Raw genomic sequence first — 21,634 nt, forward strand, 5'->3', positions numbered from 1 at the left:
TGAGAGGGCCATCGGGCGGCGGAGGGACATTCCACAGCTGCTTCTCGGCAGACTACGTTATCATTACGGATGATGCATTTTTATTTATCTATTTGTATTATTATTATTATTATTATTTTTCATTTTTAGAGAGAGAGCGGCGGGGAAGGGGCCAAGGGAGAGGGAGAGAGAAGCTTAGGCAGGCTCCTCCCGAGGTGGGGCTCGATCCCACAGCCCTGAGATGGTGAGCTGGGCGGAAATTGAGGGTTGGACACTTAACTGACCCAGCCCCCCAGGTGCCCCACTGACGATGCATTTGAGTACATTAGAAGGGACGCCGCCTGGAAAATCTCTTCAAATGAAGCTCACCCCAAATTCCGATCGGAGCACTTGGGGGGATTTGCCAACCATCTGGGAGCAAAACTGTGCGGAAACGGGTACTGATTTCTCAGGATTACCAGCTTCAGAAAATATCTAGTGAGGGGCACCTGGGTGGCTCAGGGGTTGAGCATCTGCCTTTGGCTCAGGTCATGATCCTGAGGGTCCTGGGATCGAGTCCCTGCCTCTCCCTCTGTGTCTCTTATGAATAAATAAATAAAATCTTAAAAAAGAAAAAAGAAAGAAAATGTCTAGTGAACCACTGGTTTTTGAAAGACCCCACGTTCAGCACCGTACAGCTAGCATTACGCGGACATATCCCTTTTGTTAGAAACATCTCACGTATGATGGGCAGTAGGCTTCAGTTTGGCCTTCTTGGAATCAAACCATAACCCAAGTTATTAACAGAAGGCAGAGTCTGTGGGCTGCACAGATCGGAGCATCCTGAGTTCTTGTCATACAGCCCCACTCCATAGCTGTGCCCCCCTACAGATCCGTGGCTATTTGCATCACGTTGCAACCTTAGTTTGGAGGAAGCTGGGAGGTCCCCTTGCCCGAGTGGGTGAACCTTTCCTTGCACCCGTGGGGAGGGGGCACTGTGGTCGGAAAGGAAGACGGGCCTCCCTGGCTTCCTCAAAGTCTTCCACAGATTCCTGTCAGTAGGGATTCATTTCATTCTTCTGGGATTAAAGTAGTTTTTTCTCTTTGACTTTAAAATGTAAACAGCTCTGGAAAGTGAGCGCGTTAACCCCTTATTGACAAGAGTGGCTGGTTGATTTATTTTTATTTATTTATTTATTTTTTTAAGAGTGGTTGGTTTAAAAAGGAGTCATTAGAACACCTGGATTTAACTCTCACCTTGACCCCTCCTGGCTGGGCCAGACTTGAGAAAGTGCGTTTCTTTTCTTTAGGGCTCAGTGTCCTCATCTGTAAAATGAAGATGCTACTGCTTTTTTGGGGAGGATTCGGGGTACTAGAAATTAGTACCAAATAATGTGCTGCTGTTATTAACTCAATGTGCCATCCTTAGCCCACTTATGCTGACAGAATGACACACCAAAGCGGAGGGATTTGATGGGACAGGAGGAGTTCAGAGGAGAAAACTGGTTTGCAGCAGAGTTTCTCGAAGGGTATTCTGGGGACTGGTACTTCCTTCCTTGTTAGGTGTTATTAAAAAGGGGGTGTGTGGTCAAATGCATTTGGGAAAGTGACATTAGATAAGTTTCTCTAATATAGGACTTCTCAGAACCTTCAATAATACATCTTATAAATATCCAAGAGGGGAATTTTTTTTAAAATTTTATTTTTTTTATCGGTGTTCAATTTGCCAACATAGAGAATAACACCCAGTGCTCATCCCGTCAAGTGCCCACCCCCCCAGTGCCCATCTCCCAGTCACCCCCAACCCCCACCCACCTCCCCTTCCACTACTCCTAGTTCATTTCCCAGAGTTAGGAGTCTCTCATGTTCTGTCTCCCTTTCTGATATTTCCCACTCATTTTTTCTTCTTAATATGTAAACTTATTTAATTGTGAACTTTCTCTCTTTAATAACTTCTTCAAGATAAATATTTCTTAGAGTTTCCGATTGGGAGATTCCAGCCTAGAGCATCGAGTTTTGTTTGGTGGTCCTCTGTATCCGAGGGTCATGAAGAAGATCTTCATCTAAGGTGGCAAGGTGCAGAGAGGGGGTAGGGATGGTACCTAGTGGATGCCAGAAGTGAGGAGACATGGCTAGGAAGTGGGAGAGAATTGAAAGCAAATACTATCATCTTTAGAGTTACAATTAAGGCATCTTAAGGAGTTGGCTTGAATCTTTGGAAACTGATGAGCAACCTTAGAAGCCACCCACAGGGCTGTGCACCTGCTACAGTAAAGAAATACATCTGGGAAATATTGGGATAGGTAAGTTTTTTTTATTGCAAGACTTCTCACTGATGTGCATCGTCAGTCTCCTGGAAGCACACGTGAGCCCTTTTAGGCATAGTCCAGGGAGAGGCGAATGAGAACAGAGAGAGAAGGAAGCCAGGAGAGGAGGAGGAGATGAGGCAAATGACCTGGCGTGGGCAGGGGGTGCCTCGCCGGCTCTTCAGAGGCTTTGCCTCCATCATGTCCTTGACTCGCTTGTCTGTGAGCGTGGGAGCTTGGCCCCTTTCGGGCTCCAGACCAGGGTGGACGGAGGGTCATTTGGACACGCTCTTCCAGTTCTATGCTTCTACCATGCACAGCCTCAAGGCCGTCAAGGGATGGGGAGGGGGGAAAGACCTGGTGGTGTAGCCCATGCTCAACTCTCCTAAATCTCAGCATTGTCAGTGCCTAGGATAATGTCCTGTAGTAGCTGCTTAGTAAATATTGGCTGAATTAAGTAGAATGTATGTGGAATCTGAGAGGAAGACAGCACCCTGGCCCTTTCTTCTCCATGCCTTGAAGCACTATCATCTTCAGAGTTATGAAGTTATATATGGAATATACCACGTAGTTTTCCTTAAATGAGAAAAATGGAGTTCTACAAGACAGCCCTAAGAAGATTAGGGATGAGCAGCATGTTGCCTTGTTTTATAACAGAGGCGTTCCAGAAAAGTTTGGTATAACTCAAAGTCCACCGACCATTGTCCTGTGCTATGATTTTAGTTCTTCCTTTCTTCATTTCTAACAACTTTCCAATGGGCAGGAATCCCCAACCCGGGTCCCTGTGTCTTGTAGCCTGCAGTGTGTGCTGAGGGTACGTCTAGGGTACACGGAGGGGCCTTCGGAAAGTGCAAGCTCTTTCAGCTGTGCTATGGACTGAGTCGTGTCCTCCGAAATTTCACATATTGAAGCCCTCACCCCCTAAATGACTATATTTAGAGACAATTCAGGTTAAATAAGGTCATAAGGGGAGGATCCTGAGCTGGTAGGATTAGTGTCCTCTTCTCTTTCCCGGCTGGCTGTGCAAGGACATGGTGTGAAGATAGACATCTACAAGCCAGGAAGAGAGTCCACATTAGGAACCAAATTATCTGGTGTCTTGATCTTGGACTTGCAGCCTCCTTGTGCTGTTTAAGCCCCCACCCCAGCCCTCAGTCTGTGGTATTTTGTTTGGGCAGCCTCAGTGGACCAACGCAAGCAGCAAAGCTGCACTTGTTTCTGAAGTTTGGCACAAATTTGGCATTATCACTTCCTTTTTTTATAAATTTATTTTTTATTGGTGTTCAATTTGCCAACATAGAGAATAACACCCAGTGCTCATCCCATCAAGTGCCCCCCTCAGTGCCCATCACCCATTCACCCCCACCCTCCACCCACCTCCCCTTCCACCAACCCTAGTTCGTTTCCCAGAGTTAGGAGTCTCTCATGTTCTGTCTCCCTTTCTGATATTTCCCACTCATTTTTTCTCCTTTCCCCTTTATTCCCTTTCACTATTTTTTATATTCCCCAAATGAATGAGACCATATGTCATTATCATTTCCAAAGGACCTTTGTCCTGTCAATGCTGCTCTTGAATGACAATGGGCAGAACTGGGCTCTTCTTTGCTTGGCCTTTCCTCGGATTCTTTCTTCCACTTTTCTTATTTAAGGAGACACAACTGCCCAGACATATGCTCCAAAGGGCTGTCAAATGGGAGCCTTGTCTGTCCATCTGTCTCCTCTCCCTCTCTGCTCTGCTTCTCCACGACTTTCCATGACAGTCAACCACCATTTACTAAGCGCCTAGCAGAGGAGGTGCCGGGGACACACTGATGCTTTGATGTATGGGTAACATGTCGTGTTTTCAGACCGGCAATGACAAAACACGTGCCGAGGCTCTTCCCCAGCAAATGGCAAACTACCCATACTTCCTAGCAGGAAGCCCAGGCCCATGCCGTGGTTTCAGAGTCAGGAAGGACACCTGTGATGGGAGAGCTCACAAAAGCAGATGGTTGTTTGAATTGCTAGGAAACTGGGTTGATTATTTATTTGGAAAAAAAATACAGCATATATTTATCTAGGTAGAAATCTGCCCCTATTTTTTTTTTTAATTGGCTAAATCATGGCAGTGAGTATGTACCATGCTTGGCCACTTGAATAAATAATTGAGTGGGACATTCTCTTGTGATTCCTTGTCTCTTCTCAGGTCCTCTGTTCACCTCGTGCTCAGTCTGGGGATAGTCTGGGTGACAGCCGAAGAGCTCAACCATGAGAGAAATGTCAAAATTCCCATAGATTATTATTTTTTTTTATGGGGATGGGCAAAAAGAAATCAAAGATGGCACTAAGTACCTTCTGTTTCCTCATAAGTGTCAGGTCAGGGTCCAAACGACTTATTTATAACAGCACAAACTGCTGACCCGTCTCCAGAGAATCAGAGTTTTCACTGGAATGCTCAGGAGCAGGGCTGAGGGCAGGGGCAGGAGAGGGGAATACTTGATGTTCCTGGCAGCTGAGCCACCACACCAATTTAGAATTTGGAAGCCTTGGAGCAATTAGCAGATCACCGTGCCATCTGTAGGCACTAATTGACTGGCCTGGCCACCTGCTGCAGAGGGTCGGTTTCATTTGACAAGTAGCAAATGAGGTTAGAAGGCCGGAGAGCAGTGAGGACTGTCACTAGCCTTCCCTACGCCGAGGGTCTGCACCAGGCCAGCCACCGTGCACTGTTTTTGTCTGGGCTTCTTACCACGATTAGCACTGTTAGAGTATGATGTGGCAATATGGGTTATTATCTTGCCCATTTTCAGATGAGGAACCAGGCTCGGAAGGTGACTCACCCAAGGCTATGTGGCTGCTAACGACCAAAGCTGAGATGAGTGCATCAGTCTGCACTTTTCTCCTCTGCCAGCTTGTCACTGCGAAGATAAAGAGCCTGTGCTCTGATGGGGCACAAAATGAACCTAAGTCCTGTTTTTCTTATTTTCTGAAGTTTGGCAGCCCTGATGGAAACAAGACACACTTTTATAAGTGCAAGGATATTTGCTGACATAGACACAACTGCCACGTTGCAGAGTATAAGGACACAGGTCCTGGGAGAAGGGATAGAGGGCATAGGATCCATAAGAACTCCCATGAACTTGGGATACGTAGAATCTTTGGGTCTTGGGGGCTCAAGGCCATTAGATCACACCCAAAATACTTAAATGACATAGAGGCGGGAACCTCGTCTTCCTCACTGCTATAAAATGGAGCCAGATACATAGCAAATGGTCAAAAACTAATTAAAAAAATGAATGGTCTATGAATATATATATGATCTCCTGGCTGCTTTTCCAGTTTCCTCTATAGCATTTCATTTGCGTGACTGGCATTTACTGCCATGCACTGACCTAGTGCTCTCAGCCTTTCCATGGTTGTGGTGCATTTTGAAATACTAGAATATTTGGCTGTGCACTTGAAGGGATTAAATGTTTTAAAGCCACACTCAACGAGTTAATAATAGTTACTACACAAGTACTATTATAGCACAAGCACAATAAGAACTTACACTGTTTGAATAAACAGCCACGGTTTCTGGGCGATTCACTTATTCACTAGGCAGGCATTCTTGGTTGCACACTTTCTTGGTGAAGTTCATCTTCCATTTTGGAGGCCAAAGAAGTCAGACACTTACTTTCCCAGACTCTTTCGTAGCGAGGCTATGGCCATGGGATTCAGTGTTGGCAATGGCACCTGAGGCAATGTGACCCTAAGAAAAGAGACTCGTTGGAAATTCTTTGCTGAACATGTCTACCTGTGATGGCTGGAACGGTGGTCGCCACTTTGCATCCCAGAGGATAGATGCTTAAAGACTAAGTTGATGGGCTTAGGTTTGAAGACTGGAAAGATGGATGAGTGTGGGATTGCGTGATGTAATTGAGCTGCTGGACCAACCTTTGAACCACTTTCCTTGACAATTTTTGTTCTGCAATATAATAAATGTCCTTGTATCTTACCCATAATGCCTGACTAAAGGTTGGGCACTATGTTATTAGCAGATCAAAGTATCCTCAAGTACTCTTGCTGTTCAAATAGAATTACCTGTGGCCCAACAGCACTTTCTTATCCACTTACCAAATACATTTCTTATGTTTACTAGTAAGATGTGATTTTTCTTTGGTCTAAGTGTGGCATTGTTCCCTGGTCTACACAATATTATCTCTCCACTCGGCTCAATGATTTAACTGAGGAACATAACTATATTATAGTCACTGTAGCAAATGTTCCTTTTCAACATTGTTCACAATTTGGCAGTAGAGTTGTGAAGCGCTTTGGGTATATCAGTGTGTCATGGCCGATGGGTTGGGAAACTCCGCTGTATTGAAATGCTCTGCCTCAGTGTCTTCTCTTCCATAGATTGTATTTTCTTAGAGGGGTCGAGAACAATGCCCTGGTCGTTACATCTCCAGGGCTTAGCCACTGTGTCTTGTAATAAGGATTAATATACATTGAGTGCTTATTTTGTGTTGGGCATGGTTTTAACTATTTTGGATATGTTAACTCATTTCACTTAAAAATATCAAAGGAAAAAAAAAATATCAAAGGAGCTGGTGACTCAGGATGTGGATCAAGTAGGATGGCTCAGACGTTTTTCTTGAACCCATGATACTCCACTTTTCTCTAACAAAAGCTTCCAAATAAACGTAGGCTGAATTGAACAGAACTGAAATGGCTCCTTGACATCATCCTCTCCATGTAACAGGCACACAGTAAATATTTGTTGTGTGTGGTCCAGCCTCTGCTCAATTACTCAGGGTAAACTGGGGAAGAGTCTCTGGAGAGACTGTGTTTGAGCAGGGCTCTGGAGGAGACAGCTGCTCGTGGGCACACTAGAGCCATTTCCTTTGGGGTCACCTGCTCAGGTTCAGCCCAGGCCCTGACTCAGCGGACGATGATATCTTTGTAGCAGACCAAGGGGAATAAGTGGTGACTTTAGCCTAATGCCTAGAAAAGAATCTCCTTGGCAAATCTAAATTCTCTACTGGCAGCTTGAGCGGAAGGCAGGGAGATTTGGATGGTTCTCTCTGTTGCTTAGTGTCGGGATTTCCCTGAAGTCAACTAAAGTCTGCTCTCGCCTTTTTGCCCACACTTGAAGGCTCCGAGAGAGCTGTGGGTAAGGGAAGGGAATGAGAGAGGTGCTCTCCTAGTGTGTCCTACTCATAGCGTCAGGGTGGTGGTGGCAGGGGTTGTGTGTTCAGGGTCCAGCAACATGAGGGTGCAGTTAGGGATGGGAAAGCCGTTAGCTCATCGTACTATATTTTGTGACATCTATCAAATGCTATATCAATTACATAGAGAGGGACTCCTGGGTGGCTCAACGGTTGAGCATCTGCCATCGACTCAGGGCATGATCCTGGGGTCCTGGGATCGAGTCCCGCATCATCCCCCCCTTGAGGATTCTGCTTCTCCCTCTGCCTGAGTCTCTGCCTCTCTCTCTGTGTCTCTCATGAATAAATAAATAAAATCCTAAAAAAATGTTTGAAAAGATTACATATAGAGCTATAGACCTTATAGATAAAATTTGTATCTGCAATACATATATATTTATAATCTACAATCTGTATCTACAATCTATAATATGATCTATAGCTATGTGTAGATAATGTAGATCATATACTATATGTTGTTACGTATTTGTGTAGTTGAAGAGGTTTTGTTAGAAATGAGGTGGAGTCCCACGATGGTAAATGAAAATGCACGGCTGCCGTAATAATGAGATTCGTCACTGCCTCCTCATCTTGCCCATGCCTGAGAAGTAGAAGTTGTTTTGCAATATCTCTTTTTTGCCCTTGGAGGGTGGGGGAGTACCAGCTGTCACATGGGACAAGCCAACAGGATGCCTCTTCTGTGGCTTGAACGTGGGCACGAGTGAGCCCCCAGGGGTCTTCTCACTCACTCCCCATTTATCATGACCTCTTCAGTCCTAAGCAGCTGTGATAGGCTTTCCATCTTATACATTGCTGGAATGATTTAGCACCTCTGAAATATGTGACAGTGGATTTAGCCATAGGCAATAACCATCCGAGCTAGTAAGTGATTGCACTCAGAGCACTCGCGTGGATGGAGCTGTTTTCCCAGGACCCACGAGGCATTTCTATTTCCAACCCTCAGCCCAGTCCACCTGCCCCTGGGGACTATGTGGGCACAGGTGACTCCAGGTGGTGACCAGCAGCCGTCCTCGCGGCCTTCCCCCGCGCGGCTATTGTTCCCCCACCATGTGACCACAGCCTCTTGCTGTCTGGAGCTGATAACAGGACCATAAATCTCCCTTCTGGCTGCAGCTTGACACCTGAAACCTCAGCCCAGGCCTGATGTGAGAAAACAAGATAAGACATCAGGACAGGGTATTTGCAAGTTATCCAAGGAGGCAGGTTACAGGCAGAGATAGCATTCCTCGGGGCGCTGTCTGCCCTGCCATGTAAATCTCCGTGAGTGAGACGAATGGTGTTACCTGTTGATAGCATCTACCTGCTGGCCCTACATCAGAACTTGTCAGCAGTTCTGTGGGTGCTAGTCCCTGCAGTAATATACCATTATATTACTTTGGCAGAATCAGAGAACAGGCTTGGGGTTGCTTCGGCCCTGCAAAGAGCTGGGGACTGATGGCTTACCACTACCTACGGGATGCGGTCCCCAAGTGTTGATCTAGCTTTCAAGGGGCCCTTCGGTCTGGCCGATTCCTACCTCATCCAGAGAAGAGCTCCTTGCAGTAGGCCTCCTTCCTCATGGTGTTTGCTGCCTCTGCTGGCTGAGCTGTTCAGGTAGAGGCTAATCGACTACTTTTCAGGGTACCATTGAGAATTCACGTATAAAAAGGGGATGTCACAGGGTGTTGGGCACTGAGGGGGGCACTGGACGGGATGAGCACTGGGTGTTATACTATATGTTGGCAAATCAAACTCCAATAAAAAGATATACAAAAGAATAAAATAAAAAAGGGATGTTTAACTGGCCAACTGGTAAGAAGCTCTTTCCTTATGAGCTTCTATGACTTAATCTTACGGCGTGTGACACTTGAGACCTTCCTAAGCCCTTCTCAACGGGGATCCAGTAAGAGAGTTAAGCTGTATGTCAAAGGCATCCATTGTACATAATGATTCAACTTCTTTCCTCTGCAATTGAAATAGAACCGATTATGTACTATCTTTGGGAGCGAGAAAATAGTCACCCCAACACTTTCCGGATTCTGTGGCTCATAGGGGAAACCCTGATTGAGAATGTCATAGTCTTTAAGGGAAGAGGCACAGCCTTACCTAAGAAAAGGGATTATTACCGAGGATAGAACTGCTTGTAAAGTGTATGGGGTGGGTGGACAGAGTAAAACTATTTTGGGGCTGTACATTATCTCATTCTCTGGAACACAAACAACGCAGGCATCGTTGTATGGCATGGTTTGGTGATCTTGGTCAATGTTGAAGTATGGCCAATAGAACCCTTGGCCTCCCTGTGGGCTTGGTAACATGACGTCTGTCAGATAGGGATGGAACCAACAAAGATCTACTAACCTTCAGGTCATGTCATCTTCTCATGTTAATGCTTAATACTTACCCCTCTCACTGCTTGTCTAGCCATCATGACAAATGGTATGATGAGCTTCAGAGAGGGAAGCCCATGGCGTGCCTCCCAGCAGGACTGCACCTTGAAGTAATTTTGATGTCTTCATCTCAATTAGGTTAAACCCACAAAAAATAGTGTCAAAGGGGAGCGCACCCAGAATGCACTGGGAGATCATGATAAACACTCCTGATGTTTTGCAGCTGGGCCCATCATCTGCGCATTTCACAATAAAATTTTATGATGCGTCCAGACACCCAGCTGCTTGTGTTCATGGGGACAGCATTTCCTCTGCTGCACCATTCAGATCGGCCCCACCTGGGACTCGTTTCCCTTTTCCACCAACCTCTTTCAAATGACAATGAAACTTCATTATCACACAGCTCCTGGGACAGAATTTAAGGAATGCCGTATCCAGAAGAATGTTCTGTAGGGGCAGCTTCATTTTATTGGACGTGGAGAAACTATTCCATGGTCCCCAATAAGCCATAGGGGCTGTTAGAACTTCAGAACTGTTAGAAGGGCCCACTATGAACACCCTAACCCTCTTCCAGCATGTAGAGTCCCCGAATTCCCACGCCCTCTATGGCATAGTGGTTGAGAGAGTGGGCTTTGAAGTGAAGCACACCTGCCTCCATACCTCAGCTCACTGCTTACTATGAACTTGGTTTCCTCACTCGTAGAGTAGGAATAACTACACCTAACTGAGAGGCTGCATGTAAAGCACCTAGGGCTGTGCTGGGCGCACACTCATGCCTGGTAGTAGACTGTGCCTGTTGTCATTACAGATTGGATGATTACACGGCATTCTAGGTATTAAACACGAATGGGGATCTAGTTCAACTCTCTACCTAACACACAGCATCCCTTCCCAGTTGAAGGATTCTCAACCCGAAGGATTTACATTTTTGCAGTGGGAGAATTCTCAGCGCATTCATTCAACCATGCCATCCTGCCCAATTAAGGGACGATCCTACCCTCGATCATTGCATCCATTCTAAGAGCTGCTATTTCCTGGTAGTTCCATTTAATAGCTTCCCCTGTAGAGGTGGAGAGACATAGCTCCTCCCCACCCATTTTTGTGTTTAATTGTTAATTTTTCAAGGAGTGCATGAATATTTTCTCTTCGTAAAAGAGGTCCTTTGCTCTTCTCTTTCCCTCTGCTCTCAACCCCAAGGGAAGCACGGCCAGTGGATTGATATGTACCTTACCCCACATTTCCCAGTCGACTTACATACCTACTGTTGTGTTCATAGGAAATATCTAGGTTATGAGTGTGTTTGAGTGTGTGCTTTCAGCAAGGGATTCCTAGCGTGTTATTTGCATTTTTAAAATTTAATATGTCTTAGAGACCTACTCCTGTTAGTACAAAGAGGTTACCTGAACTTCATTTGCTGCATGCAACCAATGTTAGTTAGTATGGGTCTATGGGTTTATTTCGCCCTTCCCCTGTTGGTGGGCATTTTGTTCATTTCCAGTTTTTCAGTATTATAAAAAACACTGCAGTTGACATCCTTGTGCATGCTCTATTACTTTTATTATTATTTTATTCACACATGTGTTTTCCAAGCAAGAAGTAGAATATTGAATTACAGGATAAGATGATTTAAAATTCTAGCGGATGCTGCCCAATTATTTTCCAGAGTTGCTTTGCCAATTTTACTCCCATTTCTGTTTTCCATATTTAAAGGGAATATAGTTTGCAAAAGAAGTTTTGAGTCAGGCCATGCTGAAGTTACAGCCTAGGCAGACTCAATCATAGGCCACGCCCCTTGGCGTCAACCTTCCATCTTCGGACTTAGGGTCAGTGGATTGGCTGACAGTCAAAGGGATTATTGGCTGACTGTGACAGGAATGAAGGCCCAAGAAAGAAAATCCTTCCTCAGCTCCAGACTGTCTGAACCCACAGTATCTTCAAGTTTTATAATTGGGTTTTAGTGACATGGTGGATAAAGAGGGTGGATAAAGAGGGTTTTAGTGACATGGCGGATAAAGAGGGCACATGGCTAGAAAACCATGGGATGCTCTACTGCTGCCTTGGAAGTCTGGGAGGTTGTGAAGGTGTCGTGTGAAGGCAGTCATGGTGACTTTCATTAATCTCTGGCTAAACAAACGCGGGACCAGAAATCAAATGTCAGAGTCACAGAAACCTTGTCAGGTTTGTCTAGGATGAGAAACTAGTTAGCTTGAACCTACTTCTTGGATCAAGAATTCTTTTCTCAAATGTACAAACTTATTCTTACCTCCCTTTGCCTGGTTCTTCTGGCACCAACTCAGGGAGTGTAAACTTTTCGATATTCTTGAAGCTATCCTTCTCCTCGTTTCTACTCATGAAGTACATAGCAAGCATCTGTTGTGTTCTAGGTGCTGTGATCAGTGCTAGTAGCTCAGTGGTGAGAGACCTACAGTCCAGCTCTCTCAGAGCTTGTAGTCTTTTGGGGAAGAGGAGGGTGCCGGCGTCAGGATGACGCAGCGCCATGTTACAGCTACTATGGATGAGAGAGGTGCTTCTCCAAGGATGTGGGAGGTCACTCTGTCTTGTCTCCAAGAGCTGGGATAACTTGAGTATTTCTATCCAGTGTTTCTGAAAATGCAATGGATCTGAAGTCTTGTCAGTCTCTGACCCAGCAGGGCATTGAGTCTTGGAGAGGAGGGTGGCAGCATCAGGAGGAGATCCAATCCCCCTGCCAGCAAACACAGTCAGTGACACCCTTGCACTTAGAGTCTGGACAGAAGATACTACACAGGGGGTTTGGGAGCTGTCATGGCACTTAAGCCCTGAGAAGACCCAAAGGGCATTTCCGGCTAGGTCAACATCCAGAGGGGCCCCACTGTTGCCATTTGAAAGAAATTTCCTGTACTATCTCATCATTGCTAGAGATGCAGGCTCCACTGAAAAAGCTGTATTCCCTCCTAGGTCAGAACAGGAGTCCTACGGATTCCCCTGCCAATACCAGGAGTGACCCTGTACTGCTGCTCATGATGGCAAAAGAGAACACCCACCCAGAAAGGTCCCGGCGCCCACATGTGCAGCATGGATAGTCACGTCAACTTTGGCACCTATAAACCTTGGATCGAATGCAGAACATTGGGTCACCTCTCCTGTTAGCGTTGGTTTCTTTCCCCAAAGTTCCAAGAAGTCTAGGTTTGCTTTTGCATGTCTTACTAAAATTATGAAAAGCCCAGAATTGTGAGTCACTCAAGTTGGGAATAATTAGAAAAAGTTAGGAGATGTGTTTTAGGGAATAGAAAAGAGACATCATGCCGGATGCAGAGCAGGAGAGAGAGAAGCTTAGGAAAGGGACTTTGGCATGAAGTATTCTGTGCAGGGGAGTCTTTCTACACGCATGGGTGAGTGTGTGTGTGTGTCTGTGTGTGTGTGTAAGGGAGGAAGAGGGAGGTGGGGAGTTAAAGGCATCTAAACAGTGAGCTGAACAGATTATTTAGATAAAGATTAGTGAGAGCTTTTTCTGTCTCAAGCTCCAACGTTCCTATGTTCCTTCTGAAGCAGACAGAACAACTTGGAACCATAAAACCAGAAAGGCATTGGACAGTTGGATGACGGACTTGATACAGAACAGGTGCCTCTTGGTATGTGAATTATTCAGAACAAAGCAAAATGTATCTACAAGCATCTCATTGAAATGCTGAGAAAAGAATACCAGGGAAAGGATCTGGTTCAGGGATTCTCAACCAGGGGATGTTTCTCCCCTGGGGACACTTGGGAATGTCTGGAGACACTTATGGTTGTCACAACTACGACGAAAACTACTGGCATCTAGGAGTGCCTGGGTGGCTCAGTCGCTGTGTCCAACTCTTGATTCCAGCTCAGGTCATGATCTCAGGTCCCCCACTCAGTAGGGAGTCTGCTTCTCCCTTGCCCCAGCCCCTCCCCCAGCTCAAGTGCTCTCTCTCTCTCTCTCTCTCTCTCTCTCAAATAAATAAGAAATGAGAGGGAGGGGTAGGGGGAGAGGGAGAAGCAGGCTCCCTGCTGAGCCGGGAGCTTGAGTCCGGGCACCATCCCAGGACTCTGGGATCATGACCAGAGCCAAAGGCAGGTGCTTAACCAGTTGAGCCATCCAGGCGCCCCAGTGAATAAATAGATATTAAAAAACCCCAACTACTGGCATCTAGTGGGTGGAGGCCAGGGATGCCACTAAACATTGTGCAGTGCATAGGACAGCCCTTTCCCAAATAAAAAGGATCTGGCCCCAAATGCTAATAGTGCTGAGTTGGAGAAACCATGGTCTGGTGAGAAGGGGATGGCAAATAAATATTTAATTTTATGGTTCTAATGATTATTTCGAAATACTTCAAAATTTAAGTTATGTATTTATTTTGCTGTTTTTTTGTGTCTCATTGAATATGAAAATATTTAGGAAAGCTTTTTTTTTTTAAAGTTCTTTTGGAACCTCTGTCTTCCAGCACAAATGTTTCTAATAAGATCTTCAATTCTTCAGTTCACATACGATGGGGCTTTCGAGAATTTAGTTCTTGCAGTTGGTGAAGGACTACTGCATGGCCACTATTGATTAGAGAATGAAAACTGCTCTGTTTGAAATGTTGTGGTCAGAACTTGGGAGATGGCGTCTACACATCCATCCAGCAAAGGGATTTTCCTGGGAACTTGGGTTTCTGGGATTGTGGCACGATAGAATCACAGAATAGTCAGGTTTGTCTTGTGCCAGGGGTGTGACTGTGTGAAACCCAGTGTGTAGGTTTTAAGGCTCTGAGAAGAGATTTTTGTAAGATTTTTCCCACCTCCTCCTATATTTTATATAACAAATTTCTAAACATTGCTCAAAAGAATTTTACAATGAACACCACCAAGATTATGTGGTTAACTTGTGCTGCATTTGTTTACACATTTGAGCCTACCTCTCCATGGCTTCATCTGTCCACAAATCTACTTGCTATTCTGAAACATTTCAGAGTCGTGCATTTCATCAGCTTACTTTACTCCTAAATCCTTTGCTTTGCATTCATGAACTAGAATGCAGTGTCTGATTAGGGTGTTTTCTATTATTATTATTATTTTTAAATTTTTCAGTGGAGGGTGAATTCTTTATACAAAAGCACAAATCTCTGGGTGTACTTTTCCATCCATTTTGGCAAATTGATACACACATATAACACCGACCCCTATCAAGGTTTAGAACATTACCATCAGTCCAGAAGTTTCCCTCATTCTTTTTTTTTTTAAGATTTTATTTATTCATTTATGACACACACACACACACACACACACAGAGGCAGAGACACAGGCAGAGGCAGAGACACAGGCAGAGGGACAAGCAGGCTCCATGCAGGGACCCCGATGTGGGACTCGATCCCAGGACTCCAGGATCATGCCCTGGGCCGAAGGCAGGTGCTAAACTGCTGAGCCACATAGGGATCCCCCTTATGCTCCTTCTCCACCAGTCTCTGCTCCTGCAATACTGGTCTGACTTTTTTTTCCACCCTAGGTTAGTTTTGTCTACTCTTGCAAAGCATTTTTGGCAATACAGGGATGAATTCTGGCTCTTTTTCCCAATCAGGTTGGCCAAGCATATCAGCACCCCTAAATGGGAGTTCCTCTCCACCTGGCTTCTTTCCTCAACTCACTGCTGCCCTGGGGGTTCATTAGGCACCATCTCAGAGACCACTGGCTTCATGCTTCCTGTCCAGCTGGGTAGCTGCTTTGCATCCCATCCCCTCTTGCTTTCCACCCTATCCGCGTGGGACCAGCGTGAATACATAACAAAATAGACGTGCTTATTATTTGAATCACTCTTGGATGATCCTTCTATTGCTTGTAATCAAACACAGGCTCTCTATTGCCCATAGGCAGAAATTGAAATTATTTGGAATTAAATACAAGGCCCATTGAGATCAGATGCCTGGCTCCTTTTCCAATCTCATCTCTTATCAGGTCTTCCTGAGTGGCCTATATTCCGACTCTACCAAATTACTGATCATTACCCTAAAATGCTAAGCTCTTTGCTGGAATATTGTCTTTCCCTTGTTCGCTTTGGTAATTCCTACAGAGTCTTCAAAATTAATCTCACCTAGTCCTGGAAGCCTTTGCATATCTCCTCAGCTACCTCTCCTAGAACTTACGCATTTTAGAGGTAGCCACCTTTATGAGACTGGTATATCTTTATAGAATTTTTATCAATGCATTTATATGTAAGATAGAAAAAACAATAGTAAAAATCATAACTGACGTAATATTCTATCTATTAATCTGCAATCAGGTATTTGCATCATCTCCAACTCACTGACCACCGAATCCATCCCCAAGTTGCTTCCCCCACATCTTTGGGATGTGGTTTGGGTACAGCTTACAGGGGAGAACTAGAGGGATTAGAGGTTCCTGTACTTTGCTATTTTTACAGGAAATTCAATTCTTGGTCTTGGCCCCAAGTGTCTTTCTCCCCCTGTATTGTCTGCCTTCTTGAAGCTGTAGAATGTGCTAAGGAAATCAGATTCGGTGACGGAATCACCCAGCCCTGCTCGATGACCTTGAATGATGGGCCTGTCTTGGGCTGAGGTATTCTAGTACTGAGGATGTGGATGATCCTGAAAGGCTTGCAGCTAGGTCCTGCCGTGTACTGCTGCAGCTCTCAAAGCTGCGCCCTGAGTTACCATCCCTCCTCTTGGTCTGACCATTAGACCCAGAGTTCCAGAACCGTCTCCTCATACTGGCTCTGTCTGATTCATGTTCACACGGTTCCAAAAGCCATTGTACTCTCTTGTCTCTGATAGTTTCTCTTGAGATAAAAACAGATGCTCAGAAGCAAACTCCCTCCCTCATTTTATTATATTATTATATTTAAAGACAAACTGCTTTGGGCATTAAGATACCGCTATCTCCATCTGTTTGCATCATTTAATTTCCTGCCAAAAATTTATACGCTAACCTGATTTTAATGGGCAAAACTAGAGCTATCGTTTCCTTTCACACAAGGCAAGTCAGGGATGTTCATTTTCCACTGCCCCTGCTCCATGCCTCCATCACATGAACCCTGGCTAAGAGTTCTCTCTCATACTCTGGAGGGAAAACTTTATTTAAAAATATTTTTTATGGATGAATGGGGCTTAAGGGAAGCTAACTTGCCTAGGAGCTCCGGTTTGATTTTTCTTCTTGAGCTCGCTTCCTTTACTTTAAAGATTCCTCAGAAACAACTTTAGATGTATGAGAATCCAAAATTATGTTTAAATCTCTTTTATAAATTCCTGAAATTACTGAGATGATAAGGGGCTGGAGGAAGCATCACTGCTGGGTGATGTGTTGTGTTCATCTTATTCCTGTCAAATGACTAAGGTCTATTCTGATATGGTGCCATCTCCAGGAGCCATAAAGTGCCAAGTCCTAATAGATGACACCCATGGTTTGTGTCTACAGTGAAATAGAATTTATTAATTTAAAGCTCAGCCATCCTTGCCAAGTATTTCTTTAAACACAAACCCTTAAATTATTGCTAGCTTTCTGCCATGCTTTGAGTGTCAGATGATGAGGGACCTCTTCCAGGGAGCTCTCCGTGAAGAACCTCAGCCTTATTTGATTCCATATGTCATGGCTCCAGTGGATACAGACTCAAAGTATGCTGGGTTATCAACCACTGGATCTGAAGAGCCATCAGAAGATGCCGGAACTTGGAAAGGGGCCTTGAACTGGGATTCCAGCAAGGACAAAAGAAGGCCAAACTTGAGTATGTATCTGGGACACCAGACATAGGAATGGTTCAAGTCATTGTCAGTGCACCTGTCAGGGCAAATTAGCACTATGGTTCTGTCTGACATCAGATGCTGGAATATTGGGATGCTGGAACTCTTGACAAAAATGCTGGCTTTTTGAGTGATAATGCATCTCATGGCAGGAGCTCAGTAGACCTGAGAGCATGTATGTTGGAGGAGGCATAGGACTCAGGATGCAGCCTCCAGGGGCAGGGTATCAGAATGGGTCAGTAGTTTGGTGGTGATGGTGGTTGGAGGCCCAATCACTTCGTGGACTAGAAGTCTGGTTTCAGAAGAGCACTCTGAAGAGGAGTTGCTCAAGAGCAAAATGAAATGTTTACTAAAACATTTGGTTTACTTTAAGTAATATTTTCTCCAATTAAAACATTAAAATACAAACATATTTGTATATACAACTTGGGAAGAAACTCATAGAAAAACACAAAGAGAAGTTTCAGAGTTGGCCTGGGCCGGCAGCATATTAGAGCCCAGGGTGAGGACGCGGGACAGACCTACTGCTCGCTGCTGGCCTCTTCCTGGGATGCAGCAGGTGGAGCCCTGGCCCAGAGCCTCCCTCTCACCTGGGCTGCACTGGGCGCCAGGGACTTGGGCTGGGAGCAGCTGCTGGTGCCACTGGCCTGGGGACCGACATCTGGTGATTTTGAAGAGAAGCCTGATCAGCCAAGATGAAAATCCCTGCTTCCTTTACCTGAGATGTGACCCTAATGCAGTGAGTACAAAATGATTTTCTACAAAAAATATTTACAATTGGAGTACTCTAGTCATGCTTGTAAAATAAAGTTGCTCTCCTATGCAACTGCAGGAAGTAGCACGTGTTCCTCAGGAAAGTTATGGTGTCCACAAGGAAGGTTCTAGCAGGTTCTTCAAAGACCTCTTCTGCCCTAGCACTGAGGGTCCGAACTTCCAGAGGGTCTGAACTTCCAGAGGGTCTGAACTATAATGGAGTCTGTGGGGTCAAAGTTGTCACCTGGTGCTCACCAATCAATGAATATGGTTCAATCTTAGCAGCAGAATCATATTCCCACAGGAGAGCAGTTTCAGTCACTTTGGAAATACAGGACATACAAGCATATGATTGACACACAATTGTCCTCTTTTTCTGGAGCTTTGGACATGGCACCCTCCACACCTTTTCCTTCTGGAACTGGATTGACATCTGGAACTGTGACTGAAGACCCAACGCTGTGTTGAGAGAAATCTGCAGCTCCCCTGGAGGAAATAAACATCACGGTGTAAGATTGTGCCACAAAATCATTCTCTTCTTGGGAGGGACCTTAAAAATGCAGTTTCTTCTTTCCCACCAAAGAAAGCAAGTGACAAGTCAAATATACTTACCTTGGAGTTGCTGCGTTTCTGCAGAGTGTATGTAGTCTAGTTAAACATCTCTGCGAGGGTCGTAATGCCAAGTGGTGGGAAAGCATCACTAAAGGCCAGGGAAGACATTGTTGGTGTTGCGACGGCGGAACAATCTGGGTGCTCCTACTTGGAAAAGATTCTTACTGAAAATATGGGACCAATGGGAAAAGAAACTTCTGGACTATGTTGATCAGTGGATATACAAACTCCAGGAACATGTAGATACGAAGTCTGCTTTGTTAATGGACCCACTGCTGAGTCTCTACTCCCCAGCCACTGGGATGGCTCTAAGTGTGACTCTGGAGAAGGGCTTTCAAATGGAGAAAGATAAGTGCTCAACATGGACAAGGTATTACAGATATTTATTATATACTTATTGTGAAGCCAAAACCCCAAAAGATCAAAGATAGCATTTAATGTCATTTGAAGACCATCATCTTAGGTGTTCATTTTATTTTATTTTATTATTTATTTTTAAAAGATTTTATTTATTTATTTGGGAGAGAGAGAGAGAGAGATCATAAGCAAGGGGGAAGGGCAGAGGGAGAAGCAGACTCCCAGCTGAGCAGAGAGCCTGACGCAGTTCTTGATGCCAGGACCCTGGAATCATGACCTGAGCTGAAGGCAGATGCTTAATCGACTGAGCCACCCAGGTGCCTTTGGTGTTCATTTTAACTGTTCTTGTTACTGTAAATCTAATACAGTGCACTAAGATTAACATGATAGTGTCATGAATTATTTTGTTTGTAATATTTTTTACTTTTATTCACTTTTATTTTTGCTTAACATTTAAACTTTTTAGAGATTTCTTTTTTTAGAAACATTTATTTATTTGAGGGAGAGAGGGAGAGTGGAGTGAATGGAGGGAGGGGTAGTGGGAGAGGGAGAGAGAGAGACTCCTCAAGGAGACTCCCTGCTCCAGGCAGAGCCCGACAAGGGGAAAACTTTTTAAGGATTTTTAATTCAATTCATTCATCTGTATTGTGTGTGTGTTTGATTTAAATACTGCTTTATTTTCTACAAAGACCTTATGTTTTAGGAGTACAAAAAAAATGCTTCTAGTATTTGATATATTTTTCTTTTTCTAATTGATTATCTTTGGAAAACCAAGTGCTTAAGAGTTGCAACCTTGAATTTCAGATCACAGAAGTTACATTTTATATTGTTTATTTCAGATAAAAAAATAGATGTGATGTTTCTGCAACGTTAGTTTACACCGGGGCCATTCATTTTATGTCCTGTCACACTGGAGCTATACTATGGATAAGAAGGAAAAAATCAGAACTGGCATATTTCTGAGGATTATTACTTTAGATTTAGTGTTTGACATAAAACAAAAGAAGTCATCTTGTTGCATCTCAATAAACCCAGAAAGTATAAGGAACTCTTCTTTTTTGAGCCGTTGGTGGTTCTTCTCTCCTGGGTGTTTTTCTGATATGTTTAAAGTGTAAAGTGCTGAGGCTCTTGCGGTGAAGGAGGAAGGCATATGAATCAAGGAAATTGTGTATTTCTCTGGTAGACACAATTTTCAGAAATGACAACTATTTTATGTGCCTTGAGGGATGGTGTATTTGCATCTAAAAAATAAATGCACTTACTCTACAGAAAGAAGAAAAAAGACACAAACAGGTAAACCCTCTTTATGATCTGATTAACTACAATTGGTACTTGCTGTTCAAATCTCTGTAATGGGAAGCTTGGTATCCTATATATAATTTTGAAATTTTTAAAATAATATGAATTCCATATTTTTAATTGCAAAGCTATCTTTACATACAACTTTATGCATGTCTGTATTCTTTAGAACATATTCTTTGGAGTGTTTTTTTTTGTTGTTTGTTTTTTTTCTGGATCATAGGGAATATGCCTGTCATCTAGAACGGTTGTCGGAACTACGCCATAGAAGCTGTGCTCTCTTTGTCACTGACGGGGCTTTTCTGAGTCTGAGCTCCATGGGGGACTCAAGACAAGAGAAAGATGCATGGAACTCAAGAGGCACATTTTGGGAAAGTTCTCTGGCCTGGGGATTGAAGAGTTTGAGGCTTCTGGTCTTGGCTCTGCCACATAGCTTATATATGACTTTAGGCAAATAGTGATCCTTTTGGCCTTTGTTTTCCCCATCTGTGAAATAATGTGGTTGGATTTAATAAACTCTCAGCTCCCTTCAAACTTTGACATTGACTCATCCTCAGTGACAGTGAAAACACTGAGTGAATCACCCAGCTAAATATTCACACTGAGTGCTTGATGAACTTGGTTGGTCTTTCAGAAGCAGGCCCTTGCTGCACAGATCAAGAAGGAAGACAAACTTTGGGTCCTGGAAAATAAAACTCACCACCCCCACCCCCAACCTGAGACACCCAGAAGCTGTCACACTTTCAAGAATGAATTACAGAACGACATCTCCCCTTCTTTTATGCTCCCCTACGTGGCAGAGACAGTAAATTCTTACTTCATGGAATTAATTTCTAGGGTGTCTTATTTTTTCCTCTCATGTGGCTGCCTCATATAAACAGATGGGGAAAAGGCAGAAATGAATGGTGGAGTGCAACTATGCGAACTCATAAATATGAAAATATGAAAGTGGGACTTGGTGAAGGGATCCAGGCAACCAGACAGAGGGGAGCGGCTGCCGCGTGAACTCAGGGAGGTGGATGGCCCACATGGACCACGACAAACCCTGGGGCAGCCTTGTGCTC

At 44.4% G+C, this 21,634-nt stretch overlaps 1 pseudogene; it reads left to right on the plus strand.

Moving 5' to 3' along the window:
• The first annotated feature begins 17,334 nt into the window (after positions 1-17,334).
• LOC102153579 lies at positions 17,335-19,266 on the plus strand (annotated as a pseudogene).
• The last annotated feature ends 2,368 nt before the right edge of the window (positions 19,267-21,634 follow it).

This window comes from Canis lupus, chromosome 38 (assembly GCF_011100685.1).
Source record: "Canis lupus familiaris isolate Mischka breed German Shepherd chromosome 38, alternate assembly UU_Cfam_GSD_1.0, whole genome shotgun sequence".
Classification (NCBI taxonomy): domain Eukaryota; kingdom Metazoa; phylum Chordata; class Mammalia; order Carnivora; family Canidae; genus Canis; species Canis lupus.